Raw genomic sequence first — 7,579 nt, 5'->3', positions numbered from 1 at the left:
TTTGTGTCAAGGTATTTTTAATTTCCATTTGATTTCATCTTTCATCAATTAGCTGCTCAGAAGTATGTTGTTTAATTTTCACATTATCTGTGAATTTTCTAGTTTTTGTCTTGTTATTGATTTCTAGTTTCATACTATTGTGGTCAAAAAGATATTTGGTTCTTTCTGCCCATGGACACAGCCAAGTAGGCATTGTTAAAGCATACTTTAAGCTCCCATTCCCATCATGTCTAAATCAGAGTCTCCCAAAGAGCCTGAACAACTATGGAAGGTTTTCATTGGAGGTTTGAGCTTTTAAACAACAAATGAGGGTCTGAGGAGCCATTTTGAGCAATGGGGAACACTCACAGACTTTGTGGTAATGAAAGATCCAAACACCAAGCACTCCAGAGGCTTTGAGTTTGTCACGTATGCCACTGTGAAAGAGGTGGATGCAGCCATTAATGCAAGGCCACATAAAATGGTAGGAAGAGTTGTAGAAACAAAGAGAGCTCTCTCAAGAGAAGATTCTCAAAGACCCGGTGCCCACTCAACTGTGAAAAACATTGTTGTTGGTGGCATTAAAGAAGACACTGAAGAACATCATCTCAGAGATTATTTTGAACATTATGGGAAAATTGAAGTGATTGAAATGACTGACCGAGGCAGTGGCAAAAAGAAGCTTTGCTTTTTTAACACTTGATGACCATGACTCTGGACAAGATTGTCATTCAAAAATAAATACTGTGAAGTAAGAAGAGCTCTATCTAAGCAGGAGGTGGCTAGTACTTTAGCCAAAGAAGTTGAAGTGGTTCTGGGAACTTTGGTGGTGGCCGTGGAGGTGGTTTTGGTGGGAATGAAAACTTTGGTTGTGGAGGAAACTTCAGTAGGCAAGGTAGCTTTGGTGGTAGTCAATGTAGTGGTGGATATGGTGGCAGTGGAATGACTATAACAGATTTGGTAATGATGGAAGCAACTTTGGAAGTGGTGGAAGCAACAATGATTTTGCAGTTACAACAATCAATCTTCAAATTTTGCACCCAAGAAAGAAGAAAATTTTGGAGGCAGAAACTATGGCCCCTATGGTGACAGAGACCGATACTTTGGCAAACCACGAAGCAAAGGTGGGTATGGTGGTTCCAGTAGCAGCAGTAGCTATGGCCGTGGCAGAAGGTTTTAATTCCCGCCAGGAAACAAATCTTAGCAGGAGAGGAGAGCTAGAGAAGTGACAGGGAAGCTCCAGGCTACAACAGATTTGTGAACTCAGCCAAGCACAGTGGTGGCAGGGCCTCACTGCTACAAGTAAGACATGTCTTAAAAATTTTTTTAATGTTTATTTATTTTTGAAAGAGAGAGATAAGCATGAGCAGAAGAGGGGCAGAGAGAGAGAGAGGAGACACAGAATTGGAAATACGCTCCAGCCTCTGAGCTGTCAGCACAGAGCCCAATGTGGGGCTCAAACTCACAAGCCTTCAAGCTGTGAAATCATGACCTGAGTTCAACAGACTGAGCCACCCAGGAACCCCAAAGAAACAATATTTTAGACTATACTCATATGTATGGGCAAAAAACTCAAGGACTGTATTTGTACTAGTTGTATAACAGGCTATTTTAATTTCCGTCCTGTGGAAAGTGTAAAGCATTCCAACAAATAGTTTTAATGTAGATTTTTTTGTACCCATGCTGTTGATTGTTAAATGTAATAGTCTGATCATGATACTGACTAAATGTGTCTTTTTTAAAAAAAGAAAAGATACTTGCTATGATTTCAGTCTTTTTAAATTTGTTAAAACTTGTTTTATGACCTAACTTGTGATCTTTCCTGGAAAATGTTCTCTATGCTCTTGAGAAGAATGTGTATTCTACTGCTCTTAGATGGAATATTTTATACATGTCTGTTAGAACCATTTGGTCTAAATTATAATTCAAGTCCAGTGTTTTCTTACTATTATTTTTCTGTTTGATTGATCTTTCTATTGTTGAAAATGGGGTATTGGAATAAGGTATCACTATTATATCCTCTATTTCTTCCTTCAGATCTGTTAGCAATTGTTTAATATATTTAGGAGCTCCAAATGTTGGATGCATATATATTTAATTGTTATGTACTTTTGATGAATTTATCTCTTTATCATTATGTAATGACCTCCTTTGTCTCTAGTTTTTTATTTAAAGTCTATTTTGTCTGAAATAAGTATAGCTATTCCTGCTCTCTTTTGGTTTCCATTTGCTTGGAACATCTTTTTTCAGCCCTTAGCTTTGAGCTTACATGTGACCTTGAAGCTGAATGAGTCTCTTGTAAGCTGCATATAGTTGGTTTTTAAAGATCTATTCAGCTATTCCATGCCTTTTGATTAGAGAATTTTATTTATATCTATTTAAAGTAATTATTGATAGGTAAGGATGTACTATTCCCATCCTATTAGTTGTTTATTTGTAGTTCCTTTGTTCTTTCTTCCTTTCTTGCAGCTTTCTTTTGTGAATTGATGATTTTCCATAGTGGTATACTTTGGCTTTACACCCAACATGGAACCCAACATGGGTCTTGAACTCACAACCCTGAGATCAAGACCTGAGCTGAGATCAAGAGTCAGACACTTAACCAACTGAGCCACCTACATGCCCCATTTTACTTTCATTTCTGAAGGACAACTTTGCCAGGTAAAGAATTCTTAGTAGTCATTTTTTTGTTTTTTATTTTTTGTTTTCCCAGCACGTTGAATATATCATTCTGCTGTCCTGCAAGGTTTCTGTTAAGAAACCCATTTATTACTTTATGGGGATTTCTCATACATGAGAAGATTTTTTTCCTCTTGCTGCTTTAAAAATCTTTTATTTGGAGTGCATGGGTGGCTCAGTTGGTTAAGTGTCTAAGTCTTGATTTCGGCTCAGGTCATGATCTTACAGTTTATGAATCCAGCCCCGAGCCAAGCTCCAGGCTGACAGTGCCAAGCCTGCTTTGAATTCTTTCTCTCTCTCTGCTCCTCCCCTGCTTGCACTCTCTATCTCTCTCATAACAAATAAATAAACATCTTTTAAAAATTAAAAAAAAAATCTTCTCTTTGATTTTAAATAGTTTTATTATGTCTTTGAGAAGTTTGTTTTGGATTGAAATTTTGGGGTGACCCATTAGCTTCATAAAGTTGGATGTCCAGGTTGTGGGAAGTTTCCAGTCATGATTTCTTTGACTAAACTTTCTACCCTTTTCTCTTGCCTTTCTTATGGAGCGTCAACAATGCATAGATTGTTTATCTTAATGATGTCCCATAGGCCCCATAGGCTTTCTTCATTCCCTTTTTGTTTGCTTTCTTCAGTCCCTTATTGTTGCTGTCCTTTTACTGGATACTTTCAAATGATCTGTCTTTGAGTCACTGACTTTTTTTTCCTGCTTGGTCCAGTCTTCTGTTGAAGCTTTCTATTAAAATTTTCAGTTCAGTCATTGTTTTCTTCAACTCCAAAATTTGTGGGGGTTTTTTATGTTTTCTATCTATTTGTTAAACTTCTTATTTTGTTCTTATATTGTTCTCCTGAGTTCATCAAATTGTTTAGCTATGTTCTCTTGTAGCTCTCTGAGTATCTTTAGAGCAATTATTTTGAATTATTTGTCAAGCAACTCATATATCTCCATTCTTTTGTGGTCAGTCACTGGAAGTTTATTGTTTCTTTTGTGGTGTCATGTGTCTCTGATTCTTCATGATCTTCATTTATAACTTGGCATACGTGTCTGCACATTTGAAGGAGCAGTCACCTCTTCTAGACTTTCTGGATGGACTTTGGAAAGAAAGACCTTCACTTGTGATAGGGGCACACTGGAGCATGCTGTCATCACAGGTTTAGTAGTGAAGGGTGCCATGTATGGGGACGTTTGGCAGCTCCAGGTCCAGGGTGGCATGATGATAATGGCTCAGACAGCTGAGGTCCACAGCATCAACAACTGTGTGTCTTTGGTGAATGCTGTGGGGAGTCCACAATGCCTGTAAGGACTGTTGGGTATTTCTAGGTCCAGCAGTAATAGATCAGAGCAGGCATTGGTGATGGCTAGCGCTACTGGTATGCAGGCACTCACCTGTCTGGGCCAGCTATAGGTGCCTATGTGGTGTCAGGGGCTGGTTGCAGCCTAATAGTGGCAAGGGCTAGAGCCAGTGGCAAGGACCAGAGCTAACTTCAGTCATACTAGCAGCTGTCAGCATACACTTCTGTGGCCACAGAGACTCACCACAGACATGTACACAGCAGTGGATGCTAGTGACAGGAGTTGGGCCAGTGGTGTACAATTGCACAGCTGAAGAAACTAGCTGCAGATGATTCCAGCAGTGCAGGCCAGTGACAGGAGACAGGGTTTGATCTGAGCCAACAAGCAGCTGTGGGGGCTCTGGCTATTGACCTGGACTCCTGCAGCTGCATAGTCTTGTCACAGGTGCATGGCAGTGGAGGCTGGTGATGGGACACAGACCAGCAGGGTCACGTACATAGCTGGAGGGGCTAGGTGCAAATGAATCCAGAAGCACAGGCCAGTGACAGGAGACAGGGCCAAGATCTGGGTCCACAAGCACCTTTGGGGGCCTTGGCTATCAGCATACACTCCTGTGGCTACAGGAGTTTGTCATAAGCACATGCACGGTGGTGGAGGTCAACCCTAGGATCTGGGCTGGCATCTTACACTCATGCAGCTGCAGAAACAGGGGCTGACTACCAATGTGGATCTTGGGCTGGAAGGGTTCAGGTAGTGAGTCAGGGGAAGGAGTGGGGAGGTAGTTTGTCTTTGAATGTGGTGTCAAAGGCAAGTTGATATCTTTGAATGTGAAAATCTCTGAGGAAAAACACCATTAAAATTTGCAAGGCATCCTCAGTGGCTGTGCTGGCCATTGGTCTCTGCAGTCACATAAGCTGCTGGAGTCCTCTGCAGAGCAGGTCACTGGGAATCAGTGACTCCCACTGCATGGCTGTTACTGGTAGCCCTTGCTCTTCTTCTTTGTTCCTAGCCATCTCTGTATGTCTCAGCTTTGCCAGTCTCTGGATGGGGTGAGACTGAAACAGGTCCTTTATGGATTTCCCCAAAAGGCTGGAGATGCCGGTTGTTCATTCCACTCTCCCTTTCTTGGAGAAAGAAACTCTTTCTCGCTGGAGAGTTCCCACTTGGCACTGAGCAGTGGTGGTCTGGAAGATGGGATAATGCAGACAAAATGAATCTGTTCTTTCTTCTCTTTTTGTGCAGTTGTTCTCAGGTTTTTTTTTCCATTCTTGCTGAAGTTTCTTTTTTAGTTTAGTTTTGAGATAGAGAGACAGTGTAAGCAAGGGAGGGACAGAGAGAGAAAGAGGGAGACACAGAATCTGAAGCAGGCCGTAGGCTCTGAGCTGTCAGCACAGATCCTGATGTGGGCTTCGAACCCATGAACCATGAGATCATGACCTGAGCTAAAGTCAGATGCTTAACTGACTGAGCCACCCAGGTGCCCCTTTTGCTGAGGTTTTTTAAGTGGACTCCTGAGTTCTCCCAGAGCTATTTTTGTTTGTGGACACTTGTCTAATTGTTGATTGGGAGGGGTTCAATACAGGGATCTCCTACACTATTACCTTGGTGACATCACCCTTATAAAATTTAGAATCATTTTGTCAATATCTACAAAATAACTTGCTGGAATTTTTATTGAGATTGTGTTGAAATTATATAGCAAGTTGGGAAGAACTGACACTTTGACAATATTGTCTTCCTATCCATGAACATGAACTAGCTCTTAATTTACTTAGTTCTTTTGGATTTTTTTTAACTCTTTAAAAAATGTTTACTTATTTATTTCTGAGAGAGAGGAGAGTAGAGAGAGAGAGAGGAAGACAGATAATCCCAAGCAGGCTACACACTGTCAGCGCAAAACCCCACATGGGTCTTGATGACCCATGACCTGAGCGGAAATCAAGAGTCGGACCCTTAACCGACTGAGCCACCCAGGTGCCCCTCTTTTTGGATTTCTTTCATCAGAGTTCTGTGGTTTTTCTCGTATAGATATTATCCATGTTTTGTTAGATTTATGCTTAATTTCATTTTTGGGGTATTAATGTAAATGGTATTGTGTCATTAATTTCAAATTCCACTTGTTGATCACTGCTATGTAAGAAAGCAATGGACTTTTGTGTATTAACCATGTATCCCACAAACTTTTTATAATTGCTGCTTAGTTCCAGGAGGTTGACTATCAGATTTTCCACATAGATAATCATGTCATCTGTTTGCAAAGTTTTATTTCTTCCTTTTCAAGATATAGGTCTTTTATTTCCTTTTCTTGTCTTATTGCATTAGCTAGAACTTCCAATATGATTTCAAAAACCAGTGATGGAAGGGAATATCTTTGCTTTTTCCCTAGTCTTAGTGGGAAAACTTTGAGTTTCCTTTAAGTATAATATCCTGTGTAGGTTTTTTATGGATATTCTTTATCAAATTAAGGAAGTTTTCCTTCTATTCCTAATGTGCTGACAGTTTTTTAATCATGAACTGGTGTTGGTTTTTGTCACATGTTTTTTCTCTCCATCTATGCCCATCTACAAGCCAAAGAAATGAACCTTGGGGGATGAAAACAAGCAAAACTTTGCTAACACTTTAATCTTAGACTTTTAGCTACCAAAACTGTGAGAAAATAAATTTCTTTTGTTTAAACTACTCACTTTGTGGTACTCTGTTATGGCAAGCCCTAGTAAACTAACACAGGGGCTAGTCCTAAACACATTTTAAACTGAAGACACTCACTCATTGGTATGTTATCAATGTTCCAGTTGTAGTGTGGTATATTTTGCATCTTGTATTGTCTTTGTCTATATCAATATCTGACATTCAATCGGCCAGAAAGTTAAGTACAAAAATTCTGACAAATTCTAGTTCATAGAAATTCCATCCAGACAATAAATGTCAGGGCACCTGGGTGGCTCAGTCGGTTAAGCATCTGACTTTGGCTCAGGTCATGATCTCATGGTTCGTGGGTTCGAGCCCCATGTCGGGCTCTGTGCTGACAGCTCAGAGCCTGGAACCTGTATCAGATTCTGTGTCTCCCTCTCTCTCTGCCCACCCCCCACTCATGCTCTGTCTCTCTCTGTCTCAAAAATAAATAAACTATTTAAAAAATTTTTTTAAAAACCAAAACAATTAATGTTGTGTTACTAAGTAGGTATTTTCCCCATAGCCATGGATGACAAGAGAATTACCTGCTTATGATTGCTCATGTGTAATGATTGGCAAAATATTCCACAGACTGACATATAGATCTATATATTTCAAATCATCTTTCCATTATCCACACACTTCTATTGCCAGGTTCTGTAAACAACTTCATATGGTAAGTTTCATCATCTAACCTGGTGCCTTCATATCATGAAGCCAACTGAGTCAGCATATTGGGCAATAGGAGATTTTTGGGAACCACTTGTAACCCAGGACAGGAAGTAATAAATTGCTACATGTGAAACTGACTGATGAGCATATAAATACACTTCACTAAATTCAAACTAAGCGTTTCTCCAAATCAACTTCCTCTTAATCAGATCCCCAATATGCTCATGACCATTCCAACACTACACAATTCAAGAAGAATAGGAGAATCAAAAATGGAAAATC

The 7,579-nt window shown here is 40.0% G+C and overlaps 1 pseudogene; it reads left to right on the top strand.

Annotated features, from left to right (window-relative positions):
* The first annotated feature begins 226 nt into the window (after nucleotides 1-226).
* Nucleotides 227-1,159, top strand: LOC144221814 (heterogeneous nuclear ribonucleoprotein A1-like; annotated as a pseudogene).
* The last annotated feature ends 6,420 nt before the right edge of the window (nucleotides 1,160-7,579 follow it).

Source organism: Crocuta crocuta, unplaced genomic scaffold (assembly GCF_008692635.1).
Source record: "Crocuta crocuta isolate KB4526 unplaced genomic scaffold, BGI_CrCroc_1.0 scaffold580, whole genome shotgun sequence".
NCBI lineage: Eukaryota > Metazoa > Chordata > Mammalia > Carnivora > Hyaenidae > Crocuta > Crocuta crocuta.
The sequence above is the reverse complement of the archived record's forward strand: the minus strand, read 5'-3'. Positions and strand labels throughout refer to the sequence as shown.